The sequence below is a fragment of the Trichosurus vulpecula genome, chromosome 3 (genome assembly GCF_011100635.1).
Source record: "Trichosurus vulpecula isolate mTriVul1 chromosome 3, mTriVul1.pri, whole genome shotgun sequence".
Classification (NCBI taxonomy): domain Eukaryota; kingdom Metazoa; phylum Chordata; class Mammalia; order Diprotodontia; family Phalangeridae; genus Trichosurus; species Trichosurus vulpecula.
The window spans coordinates 366,284,195-366,298,962 of NC_050575.1; the positions used below are offsets into that span (position 1 = coordinate 366,284,195).

Genomic DNA, 14,768 nt, shown 5'->3' on the forward strand with positions numbered 1-14,768 from the left:
ACATTTTGGTCCTCTTCAAGGACAATAATCAACCAGCCTAATGCATCCCAACGTACTAAATGGTATATGCACTTAATAATGTATAGACAATGGTACTTTGTAGTCAATCTCTGTACTACTATTGGTAAGCTGAGGGACTTTGGATGTTACTTCATCTCTCTGACACTCTATCTATATCTAGTCAATCAGATATCATAGATAGAGGGTCTGCCTTGGAGTTCAATTTCTGACTGTGACACACTAGTTTTGTGACCATGGGCAAGTTTCTCAAACTTTCAGTGTCCCTAGGCAACACCCTAGAACCATAAATTACAGACAAATTGTTGATATGCATTGCCAGAAGAAGGTTCTACATCTGGAGATCTATACTGATGAATCTAAAGGGGTTGGGGAGAAGGAGTATGATCTACAGATAAGTGTATCTTTTGTGAAGTTCAAATTCAATTAAACAAGTATGTCTTAAATAGCTACTATATGCAAGTCACTATGATTGGAATTAGTGATGCAAAAGACAAAATAAAATAGATCCTGCCCTCAGGTGTCTTACATACTAATGTGGAGAAAACCAGAGATAATGAACAAATTATACACACACACACACACACACACACACACACACACACACAGCATCTAAAATATTAAAGGGTTTGCACACATTATATTAATTATTGTTTACAATAGGTATGTGAGATAGGTGTAATTATTTTAAATTGATTTGCCCATTTTTTTGCATTGCTTGGTAAGAAAGATAGGATTCATATCTATATTTTTCCCAAATCTGAATCTAGCACCCATTTATCACACAAGAATTCTTTGTAAACTTTGAAATGATAAATATGTTAGAGATTTTTTTAACTAATAATACTACTTTGGCCACTTACTTTGACAGACTATGTTTTTATTATTATGGTGACTACTTCAAGGGACACAGATTGAAATCTCTCCAGGCTTTCTTAATGCATGTGATTTTTTTAGATTGCTCCATAAAAGACATGTGTTATGTACAAGAGGACATCTTTTTTTGTAATTTTACTCTTTTGAGGTTGCAAAATGCCTTATATGCTTCTCAAAACAACCCTGTGAGATAAATATTCCAAGTACTATTATTCTTATTTCAGATGAGAAAACTGAGGCATAACAAACTCAAGCATTTAGCCTGTAAACACTTAGCAAGTAAATCAAATGTGAGATTCAAATACATTTCCTGGTGAATTCAAGTCCAGTAATTTTTTCTGATAAACCACTCTTGGTCCTTTTTTGTTCTTTCTCTCATGCAAGTCTTTGTGATATAGAATTACCTACTTAAATGCATAATGCCTCTTTCCTTTGCTTTACACATAATTTTCATGCTTCTAAGATGAAGGTATTCCACAATTTAGAGTCATATTTAGGGAAATACAGGTAGTAGATTTGATAGAGTTCTGGGTCTGTAATGAGAAAGACCTGAGTGTAAATCTAGCCTCAAATGCTTACTAGCTGTGTGACAGTGGGCAAGTTACTTAATCTTTCTCTGATTCAGTTTCTTCTCTTGTAAAATGGGAATAATCATAACACCTACCTCTCAAGGTTGTTGTGAAGATTAAATAAGATAATATATGTAAAATGCTTAAGCATAGTGCCTGTTACAAAGTAGGTGCTTTATATTTTTTTTTATATTTTTTTCTCTTCCCTTCCCCCCATATAGAGGGACTAAGAAGAGTGTCAGTGTTTCATTCATGGGATTTTGTGGAACTGAGTATTTTGAAATCAATGAAGGCAAGGCATAGAATAAAAATTGAAATCATTGAAGGCAAGGAAAGGTGATATAGAATAAAAATTGAGAAACAGTATTTCTGTTCTTAAATTTGAAGCTCATTTCTTATTTTCTGTGTGATTTTTGGACAAGTTATTTAATCCCCCTGACTGAATTTCCAGCTTTCTCATCTTTAAAATGAAGTTGACCTACTAAACCCTGATCTTATAATAGCTAACATTTATGTCGTGCTTTAAGGTTTGCAATGTGATTTTAACATTTAACATATGTTAATTATAATCTCAGTTTCTGAAAGGCAATATAGACCCATCAACTCCTTTCTCCCCATGCCATATGCACACTCAATTTCAGACCTAGATCGTTGAATGAAGTTAGCAACTGTTGAATTTTGATAAACTAAATCTATGAGCTGCCTATTATACCGACTACCTTTAGTAGTCAGGATCAATGGGTTCCAATTTTCTTTTTTTTCATCAGGCACCACTACAAGTTAAAAAATGAATGATCACCCTTGATATAATTATATTTAATGTTCACAAATCTATACATGATACATACTGTTTTAATAGTTAATTTGTTATAAACCTTATTCCGAAATACTCATTTATAAAGATTGAGATAATAACTGATCCTACAATCTACAAAGAGTAAATGGAGTTTAATGAGTAGGGAAGTGGCTTAATTAGACTTGAGCTTTAGGAAAATTGCTTTGGCAACTGTGTCAAGAATAGATTGGAGAGGGAAGAGACTTGAGGCAGATAGACCAATTAGGAGGCTACTTCATTTTTCCTGGCTGTTATTATTTGTCCTTTGTGCTTGAAGAGCACCAATAACATTACATTTTGGAGTCAAGGATATGTTTGACTATGGTTGATCAGTTCAGTAAGAGCTCAGAAAGCTTTATCAAAATTGGGCACAAATAGTTTCTTTGAACATTTGGGATGGAGATGTCTCTAGAACTGTGCATCTCATGTTTCCTTAGTGCTACTGCGAATCTTATTTGTTCATAGAGCACAGCGCCTTCATTGATGCAGGCATGCCATGGAGGGCAGTCCTGTAGCAGTGTCTCCCATGGGGGTGTGGGGGTAGCTATGGGAGTAGACAGAAAGGGATAGTTATAGGGAGTGTCATTGAAGTAGAAATAACAAGATTTAGTATCTGACTGGACGTGTGGGGTAATTGAAGAGTTAAGGATAACACCAAAGTAGCAAACCTAAGTGATTGCAAAGGTGGGGATACCTTTGACAGCAAGAAAAGCTGGGAAGAGGAGTGGGTGTTACAGGAAAATACAGTGACTTCTGTTTTGAATATGTTAAGTTTGAGGTAGTTTGGAGACATCAAGTTGAGCTTACAGAAAGACTTCAAGGTCTTTTGCATGGCTTAAGTCAGGGGTGAGGAACCTGTGGCCTCAAGGCCACATGTGGCCCTCTACATCCTCAAGTGTGGCCCTCTGACTGAATCTAAATTTCACAGAACAAATCCCCTCAGTGAAAGGATTTGTTCTGTAAAATTTGGACTCAGTCAAAAGGCTTCACCCAAGGACCTAGAAGGCCACATGCAGCCTCAAGGTTTCAGGTTCCTCACCCCTGGCTTAAGTGAACTCTGCCAGAACTTAATATCTATTGATTTAAGTACCTCAGGCTAATTGGACAAAGATTATCTTACAAAAGATAGGTAAAGCTCACTTCTCTGCCGCTGAGGAAAAGGAAGCTACTGCATCAGATAAAATTTCCATTAGATTCCAGCCACAGTTTATCAAAGCTGAAGCAAATGAAAGCTTTGCAGATGGGTGGAGTCACAGCTTGTTGCTGGGAGATAGAGCCAAATTTGTATACTAGGCATAAGGGAACTTCTCCTTATCTCATTGTACAAATTATCCAGTGACTCTTCCCTTCCTCAATAGAATAAGTATCTATGGGAGATTATAAACCTTTGTGTAGTCTACCCCAGGACAATTAAGACAGTTATGGCCTTCAGGTTTCTGCATTATGCCGATGAGTTGAAGAAAATGGGCATATTTAGCTTAGAGAAAATGTAATGGATATAAGATAGATGTCCTCAAGTATTTGATAATGGACATATGGAAGACAGATCCATGTGATTACTTTTTGTTTGTGGGTTTTTTTTTTTTCCTGCTTAGCTTAATAGTTCCAAACAAGAAACAATGAGTGCAACACTGTAAGTTTGCCTGAAAAAAAGGCAATTTTAACCTTATGTTGGGGAACTATTTCCTTATAATTAAGGCTAGACAATTGATCTCTTTAATTGGAGGCCTTGACCATTCATCATCAACGTGCTAGTACATAACCCTTTTCAGGAAGAGATAGACTAGAAAGGTTTGAGGATACCTTCTAAATCTGACTTCTGTAATTCTTGGAATATGTTGATTGCTTGTTTTTCATCCATTATTTTTAATGCTATTCTGTCTCAATTAAATACACTGAAATTTGATAGTTTCTTTCTGTTTATTTCGTTGGCAGAGAATGCACTAAGTTAAGAGTTCAGAATTTTTTGTTTTGTTTTGTTCCATGAACCCCTCTGGAAGTCTGTTAAAACCTATGGACCCCTTAGAATGTTTTAAATTCATAAAATAAAATGTTTGATTTTCATCAAAAACAGTAGCATTTATTTAAAGATTTGATGTTTATAAATTCTTTATTTAAATGGTCTTCTTTTCTTTTCTTTTTTTTTTGGCCTAACTATAACCCAGATATTAAAACTCTTTTTATAAATGAAGACAATATCCAATCTAGGAGGGCTTTGAATTCCTGTCTAGTGTTATGATGTGTCAGTCATTGCAGGAATATCCTAATTTATTTTGAATACTCACAATACCAAAATATAGGACTTTAGATGATAGTTTTTTGGGGAGTCGCCTTTATTTATGAAGGCCATTTACTAAATTATATTTTAAATTGTAACACTGTAGTGATTCCTTACAACAACATGGAACCAGGGGACTAGCCAATGAGCCTACTCCTTAAAAACATGCACAGGCTGATGAAAAATCCAAGTGGACAAGCATGAGCATATTTTCTATCATTTCTATAGAACCAAAAGTCACTAACCAGCCAAAATGATGGTCTAACTCTTTTCTGACTAGTTAAACAGAGTGCAGGGAATGCTACGAACTTCAGTGAGGAGAACAGTCATACGTCTTGATTTATCTATGCTGATGCTTCCCCACAGTGGCCTATGAGTACATGGCCCTAAGGATGCTTTGGTTTCTGTTGTTTCTACACTTCTTGGCCTTAGCTGAAGAAATAATCGAGAGAGCTGTCTCCATGTGAGCTTTAAAATGTAAGAATGGCAAGTCATTAGAAGACCAGGAAGCAGTGTTAATGCTGAAGTTTGCAGCCAGCCATCCCAGTGGTGAAATCCCAAATTATAGCATTCAGCAGCCCCTTAAGAAGCTAATCCCTAAAGATTGAACTAATTACCAGCTCAACAGGTAACTAAGCTGAATACTCAAAAGCCGTATTTGGAAGTGACTTTCTTAGGATCAATTCTATGATAGCAATTGATTTAATTTGAATCCACTCTCCTCTAGGACTAAGGTGTTATAGAGGGGAGTGTGCCACCAGACATTATACATGCATCATGAATACATATATGCACATACATACACACAATACAAACATACACATGCATACATACATATAAATACATACAAGCATATATACACACACATACACACACATATAACAAATATAGGAATTTGGTACTTCTGTTCTTGCCTTATTGTAATAGTAAATGTTCCTTTAAAAAAACTAATAGATGCTAAATGGCTAAATGAAACTATGCCACTAATTAGTAGCAGGTTAATGTTAACTTATTCAAAGATCTAGCAGCATAGAATTGTTTCTCTCCCTCATACATAATACTCCATTAGACAACTTCATGACTTGGCCCTGCTTTACCCCCTGAAGCTCTACCCTCTAGCTTCCTCTGCTTCCTTCAAGAAGCAGATGAAATCCCATCTTCTGTAGGAGGCTCATCCCTCCACCTCTACATCACCTTCCCTCTGAGAGCATCTTTTATTTAGACTTTATATATTTTTGTCCATATAGTTATTTTATGTTTTCTCCCCCATTAGAATTAGGGGAAAAACAAAGTTTTAAATATTTTTTGGATGCCCAGAACTTAACACAATAAATACTTTTTGACTAGTGATCTAATTTCATAAAATCTCATTTAGTGGATGCACATGGTGCTGTTTAAAAATCATTTTAATAAACAAAATTATTTCTGATTATCTCTGTGTCTCTCTTGCTGTCTGTCTCTCTGACTACATCCTTCTACCTGTCCTTGTCCCTTTTTTGTCTCTCTTTCTGTCTCTGTCTCTCTCTCTGCGTACCATAACATTGTATGTAATTATTTAAATATTTAACAATTAAAAGAAGTGAAAATTAAAACCATGGAACTTATTAATAACTTATGCTCTAATCCTGATAATGTATAAGAAAGTTTAAAACAAAATCCTTTTAAACACAGAAAAAGACTAAGATTTTTCCAAAGATTTACCCTCTAAGACTAGATCTCCCAATAGCAAATATCAGTCTTTTACAGCTCCTTGCTGAGGGGCCAGTAACAAAATGTTCTTGTTGATGTGGTTACTGAAATGTTCTCATTGTTATATATTTTCTCAAGATCCTCTAGGATTTACTTTGATATTCGGAAGTATACTTAAAGTATAGTGTCTATAGAACTATGACTGTTCTATAACAGTGCCAAAAGTATTACTATATTGTTATTCATACAAATTTTATTATTTTTTTTCTTGTGTGATAGGCAATTTTGCTAACGGAATAAAAACTGAATAACTCTATCTATCCAAAATCATTACTGGGGACTTACTGAGGGACAAACTGGAAATTGACAGACCAAATGATCTCACTTGTAGCTAATCCCTGTTTCCATATCCAAAGATATCTTGAAATTAATAAAATGGGGTGTGAGGTTTTTTGGACTTAAAAATGGGCAAGAAATATGTCATCAATAAATGACAAATCCAAAAAATTATATGTTAAGTTGCCAGCCTATCTTCTATTATATTGTGACAAAAATGAAAACAGCCAAAACCAGAACAACAACAACAAGAAAAAGTGTCAATTTCTATTTTTTCTGGGATTTTTCCTTTGGTGGTGGCACAAGTGCCTGCTGCCTGCTCTTCTTTACCACAACATTTTATATAAAAGAAGTTTTCTTTGTCTCAGTTGATGTTGGCAATTCCTTGCCAAGGGAGTTTTAGCATTTTCCAGTATATTTTTGTGACATTACATAAGACTTTATGACTCAAGGTAGAAAATCCCAACATATGCACAAAACTTAAGGGATGAGGGGAGTGGAGGAGCACCATGGGCATAGCATTCCCTGATGATCAAAAAAAAAAAAAAGCAAGTCAGTCAGTGGGAGGTGGTCAGGTAGACACAGGCCTTTCCTACCGCAAGTTTCAGGCTTTAAATGATAAACAGGTTTAGCATCAGAATGGCGACCCCAGTGGCAACTCTACCACTACTGAAGAGCAGCAGCCATGAAAACCTTGATGAGACTGATAAGTCACTGGATGACATCATCAAGTTGAATAAGAGGAAAGAAAGAAAGCATAATTTTCCAAAATTGAATAAAAGACTTAATATCCTGGTGCTTGGCAATTCAGGATGAGAGTAGCCAGATGGCAAATACAAGAGCAGATTGGTTTTGGTAAAAATGGTTTGGGCTGAAGAGGGAGAATGGGCCCTGGAAAAAGATATTTTTATGGAATTATCACTGACCTGGAAGCTCATAAAGCAAATGGGGTTCATGAAGAAAACAGTCTTATCAATTGACCAAATCTGAGTAAGAATATAGAGCGATATTATCCAAGGTTAAAAAGGAAGATAGAACATCAGAGGCAAAATGAAATTCAGAGGAAACAAATCCCATTTCTCAGGAGACTTAACTAGTTAAGCAGAAGGAACAATGTTCCAGTCAATTTCACCAGGAGTGAGACTAAATTAAGTCAGGAAAAAAAAATTCTTTTCAGAAGAGGCTTAAGGTACAGGTGCACCCAGGACAACTGTCCTGGAGTGGGGAACCTGTGGCCTCAAGGCCACATCTGGCTCTCTAGGTCCTCAAATGCAGCCCTTTTACGGAATCCAAACTTCATAAATCCCCTTAATAAAAGGGTTTGTTCTGTGAAGTTTAGATTCAGTCAAAGAATCATACTTGAGGACCTACAGAGTCACATTTGGCCTCAAGGCCACAACTTCCCCACCTTTGGATGGCAAAGATAACTTATCAATGACAAACTCCTATAATAACTGGAGGAATTTTGGCTCTATCAATCCATAATCCTAAAGCAATTAATACTTCGGTAGTTCAGATACCCTCATTAATTTATACTCCTATACCATCATTTCTGATAAAAGGGATCACCCTGAGGAGAAAATTCCTAAAAGAGTTCCAAAACAATTTGACATAAAGTATTGGAAAACAGATTGGAATGATTTTGAATAAGCAGTTTGGAAAACTGAAGAAACAAAGAATTGCTCTCACTTGGAACAAAGGAAGCCACTTCGTAACTGACCGTCTGTCAAAGGGACATTCGAGTGACAACAATTTGTTTGAAAAGTTGAGTTGACAGAAGAAAATAATTCTTACTGCTTTTACTTTGAAATAGCATTTTATTTTTAATGTGTGAAGTATTCCCCTGAGATAATATCAGAGAAATCCTGATTTATTCTGTTTTTTTTTTTCTTTCTTTTCTAGTAGTATTTTACTTTTCCACAATTACATGTCAAAACAGTTTTTGGAATTCCTTTTTTTGCAAGACTTAGAGTTTCACATTTTTATCCTTCCATCCATCCCTTCTCTCCCTTCTTCTGAAAATGGTAGGCAATTTGATATAGGTCCTACATGTGCTATCACATAAAACATATTTCTGTACTAGTCATACTTGTGAAAGAGGAGACAGATCAAAAGGGAAAAAAGTACAAAAAAGAATAAAGTGAAAAAAATATTCTTTGATCTGAATTCAGAGGCCATCAGTTCCTTATCTGGAAATGGATTGCATTTTCTTTCCTGAGTCTTTTGTACTTGTCTCGGATCACTGTCTTACTGAGAGAGCTGAGTCACTCGTAGTTGATCATCACACAATGTTGCTGATGCTGTGTGCAATGTTTTCCTAGTTGTGCTCATTTTACCTTGTGTCAGTTTGTACCATTCTTTACAGGTTTTTCTGAAGTCTGCCTGCTCATCATTTCTTATGGAACAATAGTGTTCCGTTTTGTCCATGTGGGTCCTTTTCCCAGTTTTATGATGTCTTTGGGATACAGATCTAGAAGTGGTAGAGCTGGATTGAATTGTATGCACAGTTTTATAGCCCTTTGGGCATGGTTCCAAATTGCTCTCCAGAAAGGTTGAGTCAATTCACAATTCCATCAACAATGCATTAGAGTCCCAATTTTCCCACACCATATCCAATATTTATCATTTTCCTTTTTTTTGTCATAATAGCCAATCTGATAGGGGTGAGGTGGTATCTGAGAGTTGTTTTGGTTTACATTTCTTTAATCAATAGCGATTTAGAGCACTTCTTTCGATGACTATAGATAGTTTTGATTACTTTATCTGAAAAATGCCTGTTCATATCCTTTGACCATTTACCAATTGGAGAAGAATTTGTATTTTAAACTTCACTCAGTGCTCTATGCATTTGATAAATGAAGCATTTATAAGAGAAACTTGTTGTAAAAATAATTTCCCAGCTTTCTGCTTTCCTTCTAATATTGATTGCATTGGTTTTGTTTATATGAAAGCTTTTTTAATATAATCAGAATTATCTATTTCATAATTCATAATGCCTGTAACTCACTTAACTTCTTCTTTAAGAATTTGGATGCTAAGGGGGCGGAGCCAAGATGGCAGCTGGAAAGCAGGGACTAGCGTGACCTCCCTGCCGAGTCCCTTCAAAAACCTATAAAAAATGACTCTGAACCAATTCTAGAATGGCAGAACCCACAAAACAGCAGAGTGAAGCAGGGCTCTAGCCCAGGACAGCCTGGATGGTCTCTGAGTGAGGCCTATCCCACACGGAGCTGTGAGCCGGGAGGGGAGCAGAGCAGAGCCCAGTGTGAGCAGTGCAGACCAACCAGACCAGGAGCCGGGCAGAGCATGCCCTAGCACCCTGAATCAGTGAGCTGCAGCAGTAACCGGACTTTTCAACCCACAAACACCAAAGACAGTGGAGAAGGTTAGTGGGAAGACAGCGGAGAAGGTTAGTGGGAAAAGCTGCAGGAGTGGAAAGAGTTCGCAGTTCGGCTTCCAGCCCCGGGGGGGGGGGGGGGGGGGCAGCGGAGGTGGGGCAGCGACAGCTGTTGTTACTTCCGGCTCCAGGCCCACCTGGTGGGAGGAAATAAGTGGTGGATCAGAGCAGGAGTGCACACCCTGCTGAAGATCTAAGCCCAGTCCGGGTTGGGGGTTCTTGGGGAAGGAGCAGTGCTGGTGTGGCAGAGCTGGCACATCCCCACCAAACGTGGAACATAGAACTCCTTAGTCTGCAAGCAGTCATACCCCACTGAAAAACTCAAGGGTCAAGTTAGGTGGTTGGGAATATGGCCAGGCAGCGAAAACACACTAAGATTCAGTCTCAGACTTTGCATTCTTTCTTTGGTGACAAAGAAGACCAAAACATACAGCCAGAAGAAGTCAACAAAGTGCAAGAGCCTACACCAAAAGCCTCCAAGAAAAACATGATCTGGTCCCAGGCCATGGAAGAACTCAAAAAGGATTTAGAAAAGCAAGTTAGAGAAGTAGAGGAAAAATTGGGAAGAGAAATGAGAAGGATGCGAGAAAACTATGAAAAACAAGTCAATGACTTGCTAAAGGAGACCCAAAAAATACTGAAAAATACACTGAAAAAAACAACACCTTAAAAATAGACTAACACAAATGGCAAAAGAGCTCCAAAAAGCCAATGAGGAGAAGAATGCCTTGAAAGGCAGAATTAGCCAAATGGAAAAGGAGGTCCAAAAGACCAGTGAAGAAAATACTACTTTAAAAATTAGATTGGAGCAAGTGGAAGCTAGTGACTTTATGAGAAATCAAGATATTATAAAACAGAACCAAAGGAATGAAAAAATGGAAGACAATGTGAAATATCTCCTTGGAAAAACCATTGACCTGGAAAATAGATCCAGGAGAGATAATGTAAAAATTATTGGACTACCTGAAAGCTATGATCAAAAAAAGAGCCTAGATATCATCTTTCAAGAAATTATCAAGGAGAACTGCCCTGATATTCTAGAGCCAGAGGGTAAAATAGAAATTAAAAGAATCCATTGATCGCCTCCTCAAATAGATCCCAAAAAGAAATCTCCTAGGAATATTGTCGCCAAATTCCAGAGCTCCCAGATCAAGGAGAAAATACTTCAAGCAGCCAGAAAGAAACAATTTGAGCATTGTGGAAACACAATCAGAATAACCAAAGATCTGGCAGCTTCTACATTAAGAGATCGAAGGGCTTGGAATACAATATTCCGGAGGTCAATGGAGCTAGGATTAAAACCAAGAATCACCTACCCAGCAAAACTGAGTATCATGCTCCAAGGGAAAATATGGATTTTTAATAAAATAGAGGACTTTCAAGCTTTCTCAGTGAAAAGACCAGAACTGAATAGAAAATTTGACTTTCAAACACAAGAATCAAGAGAAGCTTGAAAAGGTAATCAAGAAAAAGAACAAGAAAAAGAAATTGCAAGGGACTTACTAAAGTTGAACTGTTTTGTTTACATGCCTACATGGAAAGATGACATGTATGATTCATGAGACCTCAGTATTAGGGTAGCTGAAGGGAATATGCATATATATATATATATATATATATATATATATATATATATATATGTATATATATATATTTATATATAAGTGAATGTGTATGTATGTATTTATCTATGTGTATATATATATATATGGAGAGGGAGAGAGAGAGAGAGAGAGAGAGAGAGAGCGCAGACACAGGATGAGTTGAAGATGAAGGGAAGATATCTAAAAGAAATAAAATCAAATTAAGGGATGAGAGAGGAACATGTCAAGAGAGGGAGATAGGGAGAGATAGAATGGGATGGATTATCTCACATAAAGGTGGCAAGAGGAAGCAGTTCTGTGGGAGGAGGGGAGAGGGCAGGTGAGGGGGGAATGAGTGAATCTTGCTGTCATCAGATTTGGCCTGAGGAGGGAATACCATACATATACAATTGGGTATCTTACCCCACAGGAAAGAAGAGGGAAGAAGATAAAAAAGGGGGGGATGATGGAGGGGAGGGCAGATGGGGGTGGAGGTAATCAAAAACAAACACTTTCGAAAGGGGACAGGGTCAAGGGAGAAAATTCAATAAAGGGGGATGGGTTGGGAAGGAGCAAAATATAGTCAGTCTTTCACAACATGTGTATTGTAGAAGGGGTATACATAATGATACACATGTGGCCTATGTTGAATTGCTTGACTTCTTGGGGAGGGTGAGTGGGAAGGGAGGAGGGGGGAGAATTTGGAACTCAAAGTTTTTAAAAACAGATGTTCAAAAACAACAAAAAAAAAGTTTTTGCATGCAACTAGAAAGTAAGATACACAGGCAATGGGGAGTAGAAATTTAGCTTGCCCTACAAGAAAAGAAGGGAAAAGGGGATGGGAGGGGAGTGGGGTGACAGAAGGGAGGGCTGATTGGGGTACAGGGCAACCAGAATATATGCCATCTTGGAGTAGGGGGAGGGTAGAAATGGGGAGAAAATTTGTAATTCAAACTCTTGTGAAAACCCATGGTGAAAACTAAATATGTTAAATAAATAAATTAAATAAAATCACCAAAAAAAAAAAGAATTTGGATGCTAGCCATCAATACCACCTGATACTGGCTAAGAAATACAGTGGTAGATCAGTGGAATAAAGTTAGGTACACAAGACTACAGTAATGTACTATAGTGTATAGTAATGTACACTTTGATGAACCCAAAGACTCCAGCTTCTGAAATAAGAACTCACTATTTGACCAAAACTGGAAAATAGTATGTCAGGAACTAGGCATAGACCTACATATTACACCATATGCCAAAATAAAGTCAAAATGGGTATGATTTAGATATAAGGGCTGATATTATAAACAAATTAGGAGAGCAAGGAATAGTTTACCTGTCAGATCTATGGAGAACAGAAGAATTTATAACCAAACAAGAGATAGAAAACATTACGAAATACAAAATGGATAATTTTGATTACATTAAATTTAAAAAGTTTTGCACATACAAACCCAATGTGACCAAGATTAGAAGAGAAGCAGAAAACTGGGAAACAATTTTTACAACAAGTGTCTCTCATAAAGGCCCCATTTCCAAAATATATAGATAACTGACTCAAATTTATAAGAATACAAGTCATTTGGGGGTAGAGCCAAGATGGCGGCTGGAAAGCAGGGACTTGCTTAAGCTCCTGCCCCAGGTCTGTCCAAACACCTATAAAAATAGTAATGAAAAATTTCTAGAGCTGCAGAACCCACGAAATAGCAAAGGGAAGCAGGGCTCCAGCCCAGGACAGCCTGGATGGTCGCTGGGAAGGGTCTATCACACGGAGCTGGGAGTGGAGCGGAGTGGAGCCCAGCATGGGCCACACCAGGACCAAACAGAACAGGAGCCGGGCGGAACAGGTGTAGTGCCCTGAATAAGTGAGCTATGGCAGTTACCAGACTTCTCAATCCACAAAGGCCAAAGACAATAGAGAAGGTTAGTGGAAAAAGCTGCTGGGACAGAGTGAAAGGAACTTGTGGTTGGCCACCACCCTGGAGGTGGTACAGCTTTGAGGCTGCTTCCAGAGCTACAGCTGCAGTTGCTTCCGGCCCCAGGCTCACCTGGTGGGAGGAATGAATCTGCAGATTGGAGTGGGAGTGCAAAGCCTGCTTTAGGCTGCCTGGATATGGGCTGCAATCCTGGTTGGTGGTTCTTGGGGCAGAAGGATCACTGGTATGGCAGAGCTTGCTGTGTAGAAGCAGCTCTGAAAATAGCAGTGCAGCTCCTCAAGCTTGAGACAAAGTACTATCTACTCTACAAGCAGTCATACCCTGACAAAAACCTCAAGGGTCAAGTAGTTGGCTGGGAACATGAACAGACAGGAAAACAGTCTCAGATTCAGACTCAGACATTGGAATCTTTTTTGGTGACAAAGAAGATCAAAACAGACAGCCAGAAGAAGTCAACAAAGTCAAAGAGCCTACAACAAAAGCCTCCAAGAAAAGTATGAATTGGTCTCAGGCCATGGAAGAGCTCAAAAAAGGATTTGGAAAAGCAAGTGAGAGAAGTAGAGGAAAAATTGGGAAGAGAAATGAGAAGGATGCGAGAAAACCATGAAAAACAAGTCAATGACTGGCTAAAGGAGACACAAGAAAATACTGAAGGAAATAACACCTTAAAAAACAGACTAACTCAAATGTCAAAAGAGCTCCAAAAAGCCAATGAGGAGAAGAATGCCTTGAAAGGCAGAATTAGCCAAATGGAAAAGGAGGTCCAAAGGACCACTGAAGAAAATACTACCTTAAAAATTAGAATAGAGTAAGTGGAAGGTAGTGACTTTATGAGAAATCAAGAAATTGTAAAACAGAACCAAAGGAATGAAAAAGTGGAAGACAATGTGAAATATCTCATTGGAAAAACCACTGACCTGGAAAATAGATCCAGGAGAGATAATGTAAAAATTATTGGACTACCTGAAAGCCATGATCAAAAAAAGACCCTAGATATCATCTTTTAAGAAATTATCAAGGAGAACTTCCCTGATATTCTAGAGCCAGAGGGTAAAAAAGAAACTGAAAGAATCTACCAATCACCTCCTGAAAAAGATCCCTAAAAGAAAACTAGGAATACTATCGCCAAGTTCCAGAGCTCCCAGATCAAGGAGAAAACACTGCAAGCAGCCAGAAAGAAATAATTTGAATATTGTGGAAACACAATCAGGATAATACAAGATCTAGAAGCTTCTACATTAAGTGAT

At 37.7% G+C, this 14,768-nt stretch overlaps 1 pseudogene; it reads left to right on the forward strand.

Annotated features, from left to right (window-relative positions):
* Nucleotides 1-7,240: 7,240 nt before the first annotated feature.
* The window catches only part of LOC118842614, a 28,314-nt pseudogene continuing 20,786 nt past the window's right edge, over nucleotides 7,241-14,768 (forward strand).